Genomic DNA, 15,710 nt, shown 5'->3' on the forward strand with positions numbered 1-15,710 from the left:
AAATGGATAATGAACTGTCAAAGCTATGCTGGAGAAGATGTAAAATAGGAGATTGGCAACATGCTCCCCAAAAGTAAATTTTGGAGATTTTACTCTGGAAAACATGTATCAAATTGGATAAGAAAAGGCCAAATGTCAGTGAATACAATGCATACGATACAGATTGAATAAACAGGGTGATGGTATGCAGCCTTGCCTGATCCCTTTGCCGATTGGGAACCATTCTGTTTCTCCATATTCAGTGCTGATGGCAGCCTCTTGTTTTGAGTACAGGTTACACATCAGAACAATCAAATGCTGTGGTATTCCCATTCCACTAAGTGCAAATCATAGCTTTTTATGATCAATGCAGTCAAATGCTTTGGTTAGTCAATAAAACATATGCTGATTTTCTACTGGAATTCCCCGATGTGCTCCATTATCCATTGTATGTTTGCAATGTTATTCATTCACCTAGCAATGTAAAATTTTTATGTTGCATATATCTAATGTTGCATAGCAATAGGGACATCTAGTGGGTATTTAAACAATTTTCAAAGAGACAGTATATATACAAAAAAAAAAAAAAGGGGGGGGGGAAGCTTTGTAATACCGCTAAGACTAACCAATTTATGTCAGGACAAACTTTCCTGGAGCCCAAAAGAGGTAGACTGGAGCCCAGGAAACCTTATGCTGAAATTCTTTAGGGTTTTTTTTTTTTTTGTAACTCATGGTAACTTTCTTTTTATCTGGGTTTTTCAAGGTGGAGATCTTTTAATTATTTTAATTTTTAACATTCATATCCCAGTTTTTCATCTTTAATAACATCCTCAAAACCGCTGACAGCCGAGTGCTAAAAACAACCATTTCCAAATTTAGAAACAAAGAAGTAGTGACACAGCATAGAAAACGATCCCAAGCCAACAAAAGTAAGTAAGTAAGAACCCAAGCCATGGGAGACAAAGTAAACGTCAGTCAGTCCATATTGCTGATGAAATCAAAAAGCTTTCTAGTGGTATCAAAACATTGTCAAGGCAGGAGACAAGCAGAACTCAGTTGGGTAGGAAGTTCCATGTATATATAATTTACTAGATTACTGCACTACACTCTTATAGTGCTGCTATTCCGCTTTAACTGCTGTGGCTGCCTCCAGCTGCATTTTAGGATTTGCACTTTTGGGAGGGGCATTTAGAATTCTCAGCCAGAGAGCTCTTAGGCCTCACTGAACTGCAAAGCCCAAAATGCAACAGGAAGCAGCCAGAGTAGTAAAAGTAGAATAGCAGCACTATAAGAGTGTAGTGTGGTAATCAGTCTCAGAGCTTGGAAACACATACCCCTTGTTACCCCAAGGTCTAGCCTCCACATCCCTCTTTTACAATATCAAAAAGGATGTTTGAGGCATGTTGCTGAGAGGGCATCCCCAGTGTGGTAAATTAGCTTTACCATATAACAAGATCCGGGAGACTCAGCATGGAGGAAGCTCGAGAGCATATAGCCAAAGAATAGTCGATCAAGATCGTAATCTGCATAATTCCTTCGCTGGTACGAATAATGGTGGGTGGTAGACCTTGTGCTTACAAGTCAACAAAAATCCAAGAATATTTTCCTCTGGGAGCAATATGCCTTTGTCCAAGGCCATTTACACTGATTGACTGGCCATTCACAACTTTCCTTATCCTTCTTCTCTCCTGGGAACTCCTCTCAACTCCCAAATCATGCTCCAGGATAACTTGTGCACAATAAATATGCCTGCCTAGGCACCAACAATTTTGTCTCACTTGAGGTCAGACAGACACTCTTGTCAGTATCTTGCCTGACTCCTCAACATTGTAGATGGCTTGCTGAGCCACTTCCCCATCATAGTGCCACCCTGATTGGACTCCACACTGGAATCAACACAGTATCACCCTCTGCAACGCCTTAAGTAATTGTCTGCTGCCACCTTCTATATAGTTCTTGGATGTGAGTGTGAGAGAGAGTCTTTGATTCATAAATAAAACTACAGTATTTTGGAAATTGCACTCTGGAGTTCTATTTCTCCAGAGGCTTCATCCCCAATTTGAGTTGCCCGAGGTCTCTTAGCTGTTTTCATTTGAGCTAATAAAATTCCCCTATTTGATTATCAATTGTGGGTATCCTCCTGGGACCCTAGCATTTTTGGGTAATACCCTCAACTGTCCCGATTTGACAGTGCCAATACCAATTAATCCTCAGTTACCTCAATCCTTGGAGATTAACACATGCACCTTATCCCATCTTTTCCCCGACAGGATACATGCACATTTAACTGTCAAGAATAGATCTTATTGCATTCTCCTGAAGCCAGGCATATTATTATTATTATTATTATTATTATTATTATTATTATTATTATTATCCTTTATTTATGAAGCGCTGCGCTGTACATGCAATCTTTTTAGTTAGACGGATCCCTGCCCTCGAGCTTACAATCTAAAAAGACATGACACAGAAGGAGAAGGGAGTGGTGGAGGGAAAGGGTAAGAGGTCCAGCAGTTCCTCTCTACCTTTGAGGCCTGGACCAAGGCAGATGGACTGGAGGGAGGGCTTGGCTTCATAATGGATGGTTAATCATTTTCCAGGGAAAATGCAGCCTGTATGCAGCCCATATACAATGATGGGAAAATCACATTGTGTCTTCTCCCCTCCCCTCTCCCTATTTGAAAGCAGGCTTTAGGTTATTCATTTTGTGAGATATCTTTGGCCCCACTCTGAGAGAAAGGTGGCATATGAAGTAAATAAATAAATAGGCAGCATCCAACTGCAGTGAAAAGCCAAGAGCAGCTTTTTCCTTCCTAGTTCTCAGGTGAACTCCTCACCATGGTTACACACTTATATTCTATGTAAGATGATGTAGGTTCTCAGCCATTGTGTACTTACTGATCTTCTAGATAGATGGATGGATGGATAGATAGATAGATAGATAGATAGATAGATAGATAGATAGATAGATAGATTCACTGACTGATTGGTTGATTGTTATGCTGGATGCTGTCTTCAAGCCTAGCCATGGGATAAAGGTGAGATATAAATCTACAACTGCACTTGGATTTTCAAGGCGTATGTATTTGTGTGTGCATGTAGATGGGTGTGTGTGTGTGTAAGGCAAATAATCTCATGCTGGCTTTTGCATTAAGCAGAGACAAAGACAAAAACACATTGCGGTAGAATTCAGAGACATAGCCATGCTAGTCTGGAATATAAGTATGCAAAGGGATCTTGTAGCATCTTTGGGACTAAGGAACCTTCATCTCTCATTGGTCTTGATGCAATTGTGTTACTAATAGAAAAGAAAATATACAAGTTTTAGACCTTTTTTTACTATGTCAATAGCATGAGGTGTTTGTTTTTTTTCACCATCTCTCTCTCATTCCCCCTTAACACTACCTCCCTGCCCCTGGTTTCTCCCCCTTTTCACTTACCAAAGAAGAAATGAAAATGTCTCCTTGCAAGGAGGAGGTGGGTTCTGTAGAAGGGAGAAGTCTGCGCTGGAATAGGGAGAAGACACTGACACCATGTGATTATCCAATACCAGAACTGCCACAGAAGGAAGTTATTGCACTTGAGGACAAATGCTACAGCAGTGTGTTTAGAAACTTATTGATGGGTGTTCCACATGAATGAAAAGGGATGCTTTAACAGCAAAGCAGTGATGAAATGGGAATGACATTGTGATATAAGTACTAACAAAGGTGCTATTCTTTAGCTTTAATAGCAGATTTAAAGCCTCCTGTGATAAACCCATAACTGTGCAAGAGAAGTTGCAGGATACACTTTCATAGTCTTAGGACCTTATTGCACACACATTCTGGGGATGGAAGGACGACGCTCGTGTGCGTGCGTGTGCTGCAGAAAACGGAGTTTATCACACACGAATATGTCCTCCAAGAGGCCCTGTTCCATTCCCCAGCATGCACCCGTTCGCGTCCAGTCCTGATGGGCGTGATTTTTGCCTGACGGATTACCTTCCGTCAGCAAAAAATCACGCCCGTCAGGACTGGACGCGAACGAGTGCATGCTGGGGGATGGAACAGGGCCTCTTGGAGGACATATTTGTGTGTGATAAACTCCGTTTTCTGCAGCACGCGCGCGCACACGAGCATCCTCCTTCCGTCCCCTGAACGTTTAAAATTGTGTGTGCAATAAGGTCCTTAGTCTACTTCCTCAGATGGATTGAGTGAATCTGAGGAAATAGACCAAGTCAACAAAAGCTTATGCCACAATTCCTTTCACACAGTCTCCAAGGTGCTACAAGATCCCTATGCATAAGAAACATTTACTGTACTTCCCTTTTATTTTCTCTATCTATCAAGGGGAAAAAAAGGAACAACTGAAAATCTGGGAAAAGTTGGGGACACTACTTTTTTTTACAGCATCACCCCACCCACAGTGTTTATATTCATCCACTACCTTTTGCTACCAGTTCACTTTGGCCCTTACTAGAAAGCAGACATAACAAGTCGCCAGTCTTCCCCACAATTGTGAATTGTACTGAAATTCTGTTGAAATACTAATAATGATAAATAACTATTTTGCACTTATACACATATATACACATTTATACATACAAATCACCATCTGAAAGTGATGGTGGAAATATGTGTCCTAATTTGGAGATGCAAATGCTCTTTCTTGATAATGTGTATCCATTCTATGTTGAATGGGGCCAAGAAAACAGACTAAGAGTCAGTGCGAGTGGCACAGTAGTGAGTTTACATTGTTCATAGAAAATCTGGCTTCTGTTAGCAGTTTCACCTCAACATTAATGAGTTATGCAGGATATAGTTTCTTGCTTCATGATCTAAGAAAGGAAACAGTATACATGCCACTCCTCCAAGCCTGTACATTCATGTTTCAGTGATGTAACTAGTAAAAATCTCATTAGAAGTGAGGAAAACATTACTGTGGGGAATTTCTTTTTTGGGAATGAGAGCTAGATCAGATTAAGAGCTGTATCACAGAATAGATACTCTGGAGTGGGGCTCTATGACACTGATGTGCCTTCACATCAGTCAATGATCTCTTCCTGTGGACTTGTTTCCCTCAGATTTTGTAGAATTACTTTGGGGTGGGCAACTTTTAGAGGTCTAGAGCCTGCATTGCTTCCCACTCCAGGATCTCAGAGGACTGGATCCCTCTGCTCAATATTTTGGATCCCAAATGGCCAATCATACCCTCTAAGTCCATGACAGCAAACCTATGGCATGTGTGCCACAGACTTCATGTGACCCCATTTTTCCCCAGCACAAAAGTGGGGAGAGGAGGGTGGAAGAGGTGCATGCCTCTTCTTCCTCCTCCTTCCAGACCTCCAGCTGCCTCTCTTGAAGCACCTGAAGGCTGGGGATGGTGCAGGGTGAAAGAGGAGGAAGAGGCGTGTGTCTGTTCCTCTTCTTCCCCCCTCACACTCCGGGCCTTCAGTTGTCTCTGGAGAGGCAGCTGAAGGCCTGGGAGGGCAGGGGAAGAAGTTCTGCCCCAGAAAGCCCCCCCCCCCAGTGCAGAAGTCCCGCCCCCAGCACCAGGTAACACCTGGTGCCAGAAGACTTTTTGTTTGGGCACGCAGCCCCTAAAAGGTTTGCCCTCACTGTTCTAGGGAGTTTCATTTTGCCTCATTTTCAGGGTCCCATGAATGTTAGACTTATGGAGGTCTTTTTTTTTTCCAAAGTGAAAATGACAGGGCTGTGGCTAAGGGATTCCCTGTTTAAATATGGTCTATTTCATTTTTCAATTAGTAGATCAACATTTTTCTTCTTCTTAGCTACTTTAAATCTTTTGGGATTATTATCCCATTGTACTTAAAACAAGAGTGGTAATTTGTCTTGTCCTTGAAATTCCTCTTGGGACTCTAATGAGCTATTAAGGCACATTAATTCTAATTTGTGGCAATTAATGTGAAACCCTGTCACTTTTCATATTCTGCTGACAAGAATCAAAGCTTCAAAACAGCTTCTTGAATAACATAAGCTATTTGTGAACAAATTAATGATATGAACATCCAGACAAATTTGCACATGTTTGTCTTCTCAGTACATAAAAAGCATCTTCAGTTGCATTAGCTCAGGGGTGGGAAGTTGTCAGGAGTGAAGGGACCACACTGGTTTCTCAGGGAACTTGAAGGGATGCAATCCCTGCCACATCCTTCCAAAAAGAACATCAATATGAGAATGGAGCAATTTCAGGATCCAGCCACACTGCTCTATTACTATTTTTCTGTTTGCCCCCCTGACGCATGTGCATGATTGTACAAATGCACAGCCCCACACCTATCACCTCCTGCCTCCCTATTGGAAGGCAAATGACCAGCTGGCCAGTTGCACCACTGCACAACCATTCATCAGTTGGTACAGTGGATCACTTTGGCTCTGACAGATTCACACAGCCCAATCATGGCATGTACTTCGCTAGTGTGGGTAGCATTTGCAGCCATGTTGCAATCTGCTGGTGTGGTCAATGAGTCACTGACCATGCAACCAAGTCCACAGTATGCATCATGACAGCTACAGTTAGCAAATGGGGGATCTCATGCAACAGCAAGACACAGCCATCATTGTGGCCACTGCAGCCATGCTAGCCAGTAGAGCCAGAACCACCATCATGATGCCACCACCCAGATGCCCATTCTGCTGGTGGGTGTACCTAACTAGCAAGGATTGGTGGGAGCGGTACATCATGAACATCTGGGTGAATGAACAATGGCAGCAATTTTTCTGAATGCCCTGCACCCTGTTCCACAGTGACAGTGGCACAGTGGCACATGCAGAGGTGGAGAAGGTGGAAATCATCATGAAGACAACTGTCCCAGTGGAGAAGAAGGCCTCAATCATCATCTGGTTGCTTGCCCACTATGGCAACTATTGCCAAACCACCCGATGGTTTGGGATAGGCAATACCTCCATGGGATAGGTGTTAGTGGAGGTCATCCTCACCATGGAGAAGGACCTGCTGCCACTCATCATGTACCTGGGAATCATCCATCAGGTAGGCAGAGGCACGAACCCCCATCACTTGCAGTGTGCTCATATCATGCCTCACCGCCACACATGTACATCCACTGTCACTTCCTTCCTCCTTCCTTGGAATGCAGCAGATCGCACATGGACCACAGTCCCTTTGTACCCCCATTTTTGTCACCTGCAGATCATGGACGGCTTCACCAAGATAGGATTTCCACAGATAGCCAGCACTGTGGATGGGTGCCACTTTCAGGGAGGCCACTTCATCAACTGGGAAGACAGCTGCTCCATCCTACTATAGACCTGTGACTACACAGGATACTTTGTGGATGTGGAAACTGGCTGGAGGTTTTTTAGCTAAACTTTTATCTTAAAATGTTGCAAGATGCCTTGGGTCCCATTCTGGGAGAAAGGCAAGACATACATTGAATTAATTGATTAATCATTCCTGTAGCAAAAAAAGGAAAGAGAATCACATGTTAAAAAAAGAAAAAAGAAAAAAAGAGAAAGAGAATCACGTGTTAGTCTAGCAGTGAGAAGGACTTGAAGAGGAGGGAAAGATGTTTATTATCTGCTTAGGCCACATTTTAGCCATCCAGAAGGGTTGATATTGGGTGTGGCCCATGCCATGTTCTTATAAAACCCTCTGATGTGATTCAGGTACACTTTTCCATGTTGTGCTGACATTGTGTCATATATTTCCTCTCTCAAAATCCACTGCTGTTAGGAATCAAGAGTGATATCATGAGGTAGGGAAGTATGTTTATATAACACAGGGTTTGTTGTTGCAACTGCCATCAAGTTGACTTTGACGTATGGCAACACAATGAATGAGACACCTCCAAGTTACCCTCAACAGCCCTGTTCAGATCTTGCCGACTCAAAGCTGCAGGTTCCTTGATTGATTCTATCCATCTGCAATGTGGTTTTCCGCCTTGGTGCTCGCCTCCAATAATTCCAACTTGAGCCAGCTGGAGGACACTGAGGGAAACCAAGGTAAGGACTTAAAAGCCTTGGTGCTCACCTCCGGACCATCGCTCCTCCAGCTGAGAGACAGAAGAGGGACCCTGCGCTTGCCTCCTTCTCATCCTATAATTCCAACTTGAGCCAGCTGAAGGATGCTGAGGGAAACCAAGGCAAGGACTTAAAAGCTTCAGTGCTCGCCTCTGGACCATCACTCCTCCAGCTGAGAGAAGGAAGAGGAACTTTGCATTCGCCTTCTCTTCCCACAATTCCAGTAATTTAATTTATTTCACCCTGAGAGGAAAGTTTATTGTTTGTTAATGCTAGTGTAAGTATAGGGATAATGGGTTTTAGTTATCTATTATCGTTGTTTTATGCCATATTATGATTTTTGCTGTCAGGAGAGAGTTGTAAGATTAATATGTTATGTTGTATTTTAATTACTATTATATTATTGTATGTTGGATTCTGTATCTTGTATTGCTATGCCTAGTATCTTGAATTATGTTTATTTTAAGACTGTAAATTATCTAATTATTGTTTATTTCAGGACTGGGATGGGAGTGTGAAGGAATTAATTTGCATTTTTAATTGATTTGTTATGTTACTTGCTATGTATTTTGTATTGTATTTGATATACATTTGTATTGCTATTTTTTATTGAAACTGTTATTTGTTATGCATTTTTGCTATTATTGTAACCCACCTGGATTCTACGTGATTGGGTGAGCTATAAATAAGTCTTATTATTATTATTATTATTATTATTATTATTATTATTATTATTATTCCTCTTTTCCTAGTGCCTTCAAACTTCCCAAACATTATTGCCTTTTCTACCGAGTCATGATAAGACCAAAGTACAATAGCCTCAGTTTAGTCATCTTGGCTTCTACAGGGAGTTCAGGCTTGATTTACTTATTTATCTTTTCAGCAGTTCACAGTATCTGTAGAACTCCAGCACCACATTTCAAATGGGTTGATTCAATTCCTATCAGTTTTCTCCAGCTTTCACAGCCATATACAGAAATGAAAAATACGATGGCATAGATAATCCTAACTTTAATATTCAATGATATATCTTGACACTTCAGGATCTTGTCTAGCCCTTCATATCTGCCCATCTAAGTCCTAGACTTCTGATTTCTTGACTGACGTCTCCTTATAATTAATAATTGAGCCAATGCATGGGAAATCTGGAACTGTTTCAAAATTTTCATCAGTCTACTTTCAAGTTATGTAAATAATCTGTGGTCACTATTTTTTTTTAATATTCAACTGTAAACCCTGTTTTTGAATCACTCTAAGTCTGCTATTTTCTGCTAGTAGTGTTGTGTCATCTACATATCTTAAATTGTTGATGTACCTTTCCCTAATTTTCAAACTTCTTTCCTGTATGTCTAATCCTGCTTTATGCATGATATGTTCAGTGTATGAGTTAAAGAGACAGAAAAAATAATAATAAAGAGACAGGGTTATAAAATGCAGCCTTATCTGACCCCTTGCCAATTGGAAGCCATTCCATTTCTCTGTATTATGTCCTAACTGTACCCTCTGGTGCTGAGTATAGGTTATGCATCAGGACAATCAAATACTCTGGCACATCCATTTCTTTAAGAGCAATCCACAGTTTTTCATGATTGACACAGTCAAAGGTTTTGCTATAATGTACAGTATAAAGAACAGGCTGATTTTCTTTTGGAATTCTGTGGTATGTGCCATTATCCAATTTAAGTTTGCAAGATGATCCCTAGTGCCTTTTTCTTACCTGAACCCAGCTTGAACATATGGCTTCTCTCACTCCATATATAGTAAAAGTCTTTGTTGTAGAATTTTGAGCATGCAATGGTCTTGTGGTTATTGCAATCACTGGTGTCCCATCATGAGGTCTGGAATGTATATTGAGCATTTCCAGTTGGTGGGTCATTGTTTTGTTTTCCATATTTGTTGACAGATTTTAATTAGACCCAGAGTAGACTCCATCTCGTCAGCGTGAAGCACCCTATTGGTATGCCATCTGTTCCTGGTGATGTATTTCTCTCAAGTGCCCCGAGTGCAGTTACCACTTGGGGGCTAAGAAAAATCTTTAAGTTTGCTGTTTCTGATGATAGTCTCAAATAGAAACTAAATTCTATCACAAATGAATTTGATACTTGGAGAAATTCTGAATATTCTTTCTTGTTTCAATCTCCTATGTACAATATGGGTTGTTGTTGTGGTGGTGGTGGTGGTGTGTGCCTTCAATTCATTTCTGACGTATGATGACCCTAAGGCAAACCTATCATAGCATTTTCTTGGCAAGTTTCTTCAGAGGGGATTTGTCATTGACATCCTCTGAGGCTGAGAGAGTGTGACTTACCCAAAGACACCCTGTGGGTTTTATGGTCAAGCTGGGAATTCATCCCTGGTCTCCCAGTGTCCTAGTCCAATGCTTGAATAATAATGAACATAAACAATAGCAAAATTAAAATTGTACCTTCAAATCACAATATCGTATGCACAACCTAAATGTATTTACGTATACCCAGTGGAGATTGGGTTAAAATGTGATGTTGTTAAAGAAAATTTAAAAAGAATAAAAATTTCAAAAGAAATCTTTTTTTAATTAAAGTTTTAAAATGTGAAATCTTAATTAAAAAAATTCTGGGGCCACTCCTTTCTCCTCCCACCGAGCTTCTCCCCCTACTCCCCCATCTCTTAAAGCCTTTTAAAAGGAAGCAGATGAATGCCACAGCCTGTTTCTGCCAAAATGTAGCTGTTTGAGGAGCAGTGGTGTCACCCCCTCTTTAGGGTGTCACCCACACAATCTGAACCCCCCTGCACCATCCCAGAGATGCCACCGGCTCCTTGCACAAACATGGAAGGAGAAATCAAATATTAATGCAACTATGAGAGGAGAAATCTAGACAGTGGCACCCCCCTTTCTTTCTGGTCCCCTGGCACTTGGCACCAGCCCTGATCTTGCCCAAGAGCCTTCTCTGCTGAAGAGGTTGTTCCATGGTGTTGCCAAAGAGAATGCATCTATACCTGAAGGCACAGACGAGATCCTGAGATCTGCAAGGATGGCCTTTCAGTTGCATTCTGCAGAGCTGCATTTCTCCTGTGAAGCAGAGATTTTCAGGCAGCAATGGAAAAGCGAAAGAGAAACTACCCCCCCCCCCCCCCCCGCGCTCAGTTGCTATTCTGGAGAATAAGAGGAAATCCCTTTCACTTTAAACATTCTCCCTCTGGAAAGTTGAAAGGGAAGATGTTCCTCCTGCCTCCCCTTGAACAGCGAAAGGCTGGGATTTAGGAGATTTTAGGAGAGTCAGAGAAACTCCAAAGACTTCATCCCTTGGCAGAGGAGCAAGGCTCTCTCCTGCAGCCAGGTAGGAGCTTTTCCTCTTCTCCTCTATAGAAAGAAAGGCTGAGATCGGGAATTTCCTAAGGTTTTCTCAGGCAGGAACTACTCAGAGATGGTTTTGCCAGCTCCTTCCTTTGAAACAGAGCCTACAGCAGCTGGGATCCCTGTTGGCGGTCTCCCATCCAAGAACACACCAGGGCTGACTCTGCTTAGCTTCCAAGATCAGACATTGGGAATTGCTTTTCCTACTCTCTGTCCTCCCTCCTCCATTCAGATCAGCTACTTTCATGCCAGTTGTTTTAGCATGTATTGAGACAACATCATTACACTGTTACAAACAAACAAACAGCTTCATTTATATACGGCTTCATACTGAACTAGCAGTGTCTAAGTGGTTTACAACTGTAAGCTAATTGCCCCCAACAATCTGGATACTCATTTTAGTGAGGTCGGAAGCATACAACCCTGAGTCAAGCTTGAGCCCTTTTGCTGGTATTGAACTTGCAAATCTTATGTTTTTGAGTGAGTGGCTGCAGTACAGGCATTTAACCACTGCACCACCAAGGCTCCTCAGATTGCCTCAGGATGATGGACTGCATAACCAACTAGTATTAATATGTAGGTATGGTGGGCAGTCACCTGCACTAAAGACAGACAACTGCTATAGGAGTTGCTTTCACCTTTCTCCTGCCCGTGTGTAGGGTATAGGCAAGGTTCCTCTGCTGTTCCAAAAACATCCCTTCCTTTGGCTATCCAGGTATGTCCGCTGCGAGAGGGTGTTGCACAGCATATTGCAACATGGATTTGTTTTGCTGCCACATAGCCACCTGAGCCTGGGGGACATGTTATAAAACTACTTGGCCTCCTTTATGGCCCTCCACAGCCATTCAATAACAGGGCAATCGTGCTTCAAATGACCCTCCATTCCCCATGTGAAACATAGTAGTGGTTTATGGACTATCTCTTTCCTGGATGGCATATCAGTCCTATGGGGCCCCAGAGTCAGCTTAGCAGAAGGGCCCCTTGTCATTTTCCTCTATGGAGTAGATGGCCCCAGTCTATGGTAGAGGTCTGTTCCTTAGGGTTGGGACTCAGTCCCGGTTGCCATGGTCAAAACAGCAACTTCCATTGCCCAGTCTCCATTTCGATGGCCCTTGCATAGGTCTCCATGAAGTTTTCATCTAATGAGTGCAGCAGAGTCCAAAGTCTTTGGCTGATGTCAGCACACTCAACTGTGCATGGCACCAGGTAAGGTAGTGACATATTGTTTGATCAAGACCAGCTGTGCCATCTTGGCTCACAACCCTAATGCTGGTTTCAGCCAACACAAACCATGCCGTGGACTCAAAATTTGAATGACTGTATGCTTTAATTATGCTGCATTAAAGGCCTTTGACAAGGTCCCCCCTCATATTCTTGCACACAATCTGTGAAAATGTGGGCTAAACAACGTGACTGGAAGGTAAATTTGTAATTGGTTGACCAGCTGAACCCAAAGGGTGCTCAACAATGGCTCCCCTTCATCCTGAAGAAAAGTGTCCAGTGGGGTACCACAGGATTCTGTTCTGGTCCCAGTGCTATTCAACATCTTTATCCATGACTTGGATGAAAGAATAGAGGGCATGCTTTTCAAATATGTAGATGACACCAAAATTAGGAGGAGTACCTAATATCCCAGAGGAGAGGATCAAAATTTAAAATGACCCAAATAGATTAGAAAGCTGAGCCAAAAATAACAAAATGAATTTCAATGCGGAGAAATGTAAGGTACTGAACTTAGGTAGAAAAAATGAAATTCATAGATATAGGATAGGGGAAATTTGGCTTAACAAGACAACATGTGAAAGGGATCTAGGAGTTCCCGTAGACCACGTTGAATTTGAGTCAACAGTGTGATGCGGCAGCTAAAAAGGCCAATGCGATTTTAGGCTGCATCAACAGAAGTATAGTGTCTAAACCAAGGGAAGTAATAGTGCCACTCTATTCTGCTTTGGTCAGGCCTCACCTGGAATACTGTGTCCAGTTCAAAAAGAATGCTGACAAGTTGGAGTGTTACCAGAGGAGGACAATCAAAATGATGAAGGGTCTGGAAACCATGCCTTATGAAGAAAGACTTAGGGATGTTTAGCTTGGGGTGATATGATAGCCCTGTTTAAGCATTTGAAGGGGTGTCACATTGAAGATGGAGCAAGATTGTTTTTTGCTGCTCCAGAGACTAGAACACAGAACAGTGGATGCAAGTTACAGGAAAAGAGATTCCACCTCAACATTAGGAGGAACTTTTCAGCAGTGGAACACACTCCCTTAGAGAGTGGCGGGGTCTCTTTCTTTGGATGTCTTTAAAGAGAGGCTGGATGGCCATCTGTTGGGGGTGCTTTGATTGTGAATTCCTGCATAGCAGAGGGTTGGACTGGATGGCCCTTGTAGTCTCTTCCAACTCTACAATTCTATGATTTCATTTCTATGAAATATGTCTACTAGAAACATCTTTGGTTTGTGAATAAGGTCTTCTGGTTCACCCCGGAAGCTTGATTTTCTGAACCAAAGAAACAAGAAATTACTAACAGCATATATAACCTGTTTGAAGGAGTGATTTCAGCTAAACGTAGCAATGCCAAGTCTAGGCTGTGATTTCAGCAGGAGGGAGAAAAGCTTATCCAGTGTTTTTCAACAAGAGAAAAGCAAAGCTTATCTAGTGATTTTAGCAAGTAGCCTGAAAAAGGAGTAGCCAGGCAGCTCAGTCTCTTAGTTCAAGTATATCCATGCCCAGAACCAACTGCTTTTACATTTGTATTATTTTTAAAGCATCTCAATGGGGAAATGAGCATGAGATCAGGATGGTCTCTAAAATGAAGAAACTTCAAACAAAGGTTGTCCATCTGGGTTTCCTTAGAGGCATTACATTGGCTGCATCTCCACTATAGAATCAATGCAGTTTGGCATTGCTTTAACTGCCATGGCTCAGTGCTATTACGTGGCTGCTCCTTGTCATATAACACCAAGGAAGGATAAGGTTTGGATAGAGATAGCTGTTTTTCAAATTCGGATTAAAACTCAGAGTAGATTCACTGCCCCAGTGAAATGGAAGTCACCACGCGTCACTGGGCTGAACCAATGGGTGCAAAAACTTTTCTTCTCTGCTATTGACTCCCTTGCCTCTGTCAAGGGGCATTCAAGGGTACAATCATTTTACTACTGTGCATTGTTCTGGGCTTCTTTGTAGCCCAAGAAATTCCCACCAGACTGTTTCAATAGCTACTAAAGGAGCTGCAGGATATGATTTGTGTTCATTTTCACAATTGTTTGCCAAGTTCATATACGTTTGAGATTTCTGTCTTTTACTTTTCTGTTCTCCGAACCAATGTGCTCTGTCACTGCTGGTGTTTTGTTTTGTTTCTGTGGGCCAAGACTCTTACTGAAGGAGCTGCAGGGTGTGATTTGTGTTCAGTTTCACAATTGTTTGCCAAGTTCATATACGTTTGTGGCTTTTGTCTTTCACTTTTCTGTTCTCCGAACCAATGTGCTCTGTCACTGTTGGTGTTTTGTTTTGTTTCTGTGGGACAAGTTCCTTACTAAGCAGCTTTCTGAGAACTATACTGATGAGGGTTAAAGGATCTGGCTAAGCAGTATTTCTGTTTTCATGCCTGCCAAGATAACTTCAAATGTAGGTTCTTGATCCTTGTCCAACATTTTTATTACAATAATCAGCAACCACTGCAGTCCGGCCAGAGAGAGGAGAAGGAGAGGAGCTGCTTGGCAGCCATTTTGAGAGCTCTTCTTCATCCTCCTTGAAAAGGGAAAGAGCTTCGAATCGATTCTCTAGCTGCAAGCTCCCAGAACAATTCCTTCTTGGCTTACTTCTCTTTGTGACATTCCTCCAGCTGTCTGCCTCCTGGTATGGCAAGTGACCTCTTCCACCCTAGCATCTTCCTCTGCATGGTACTCATCCAAGATGGTTAGTTCTATTGTGTCCAGGAAATCCTCTTGTTCCCTAATTGCTGAAGTGTAGCTACTCTTGATCTCCAGCTGCTGCACTTTCTCCTCCCAAGAGTGCTACCAACTTGCACTTGGTGCATGTGAAGTTCTCCACTTCTGTAGGCAAGAAGAGAAACATCCCACAAGAGTTGCAGGTGACTACAGCGATCCCTCATTGTCCATACTGCAAAGTCTTTAGTAATGACTATAACAGTCAATCTACTGGGATACTACTTAAAGGAATGTCCTGCTGCTATCTGATACTTAAAGTCAAGGTTCTATTTCAATATCTGTTTCTATACTTGATGCCACTTGAGTAGAGTTGTTGAGTTAAAGAAAATAAAACTAAAACTCTGGCCGGACTGCTCTAGAAGGCTCTGGAGTTGGTATATAAAGCTAGTCTGCTAGCTCCGCCCTTGTGACTCACAGATGTGGACTCACCGAAGCTCCACCCCTTCAGCCGAGCACACGGTCTCAAGAAT

At 42.2% G+C, this 15,710-nt stretch overlaps 1 long non-coding RNA gene across 3 annotated transcripts in view; it reads left to right on the forward strand.

The window, feature by feature from the left end:
• Nucleotides 1-15,710, forward strand: part of LOC121922915 — a 112,434-nt gene that overhangs the window by 74,945 nt on the left and 21,779 nt on the right. The window contains exon 1 of one of the 3 annotated variants that reach the window (XR_006102255.1): nt 11,091-11,278. The exons of the other annotated variants lie outside the window; for them this stretch is intronic. This is a non-coding gene — a long non-coding RNA (uncharacterized LOC121922915). Of the gene's footprint in view, nt 1-11,090; nt 11,279-15,710 lie in introns of those variants that run through there. 3 annotated transcript variants of the gene reach the window in all.

Source organism: Sceloporus undulatus, chromosome 2 (genome assembly GCF_019175285.1).
Source record: "Sceloporus undulatus isolate JIND9_A2432 ecotype Alabama chromosome 2, SceUnd_v1.1, whole genome shotgun sequence".
Classification (NCBI taxonomy): Eukaryota; Metazoa; Chordata; class Lepidosauria; order Squamata; family Phrynosomatidae; genus Sceloporus; species Sceloporus undulatus.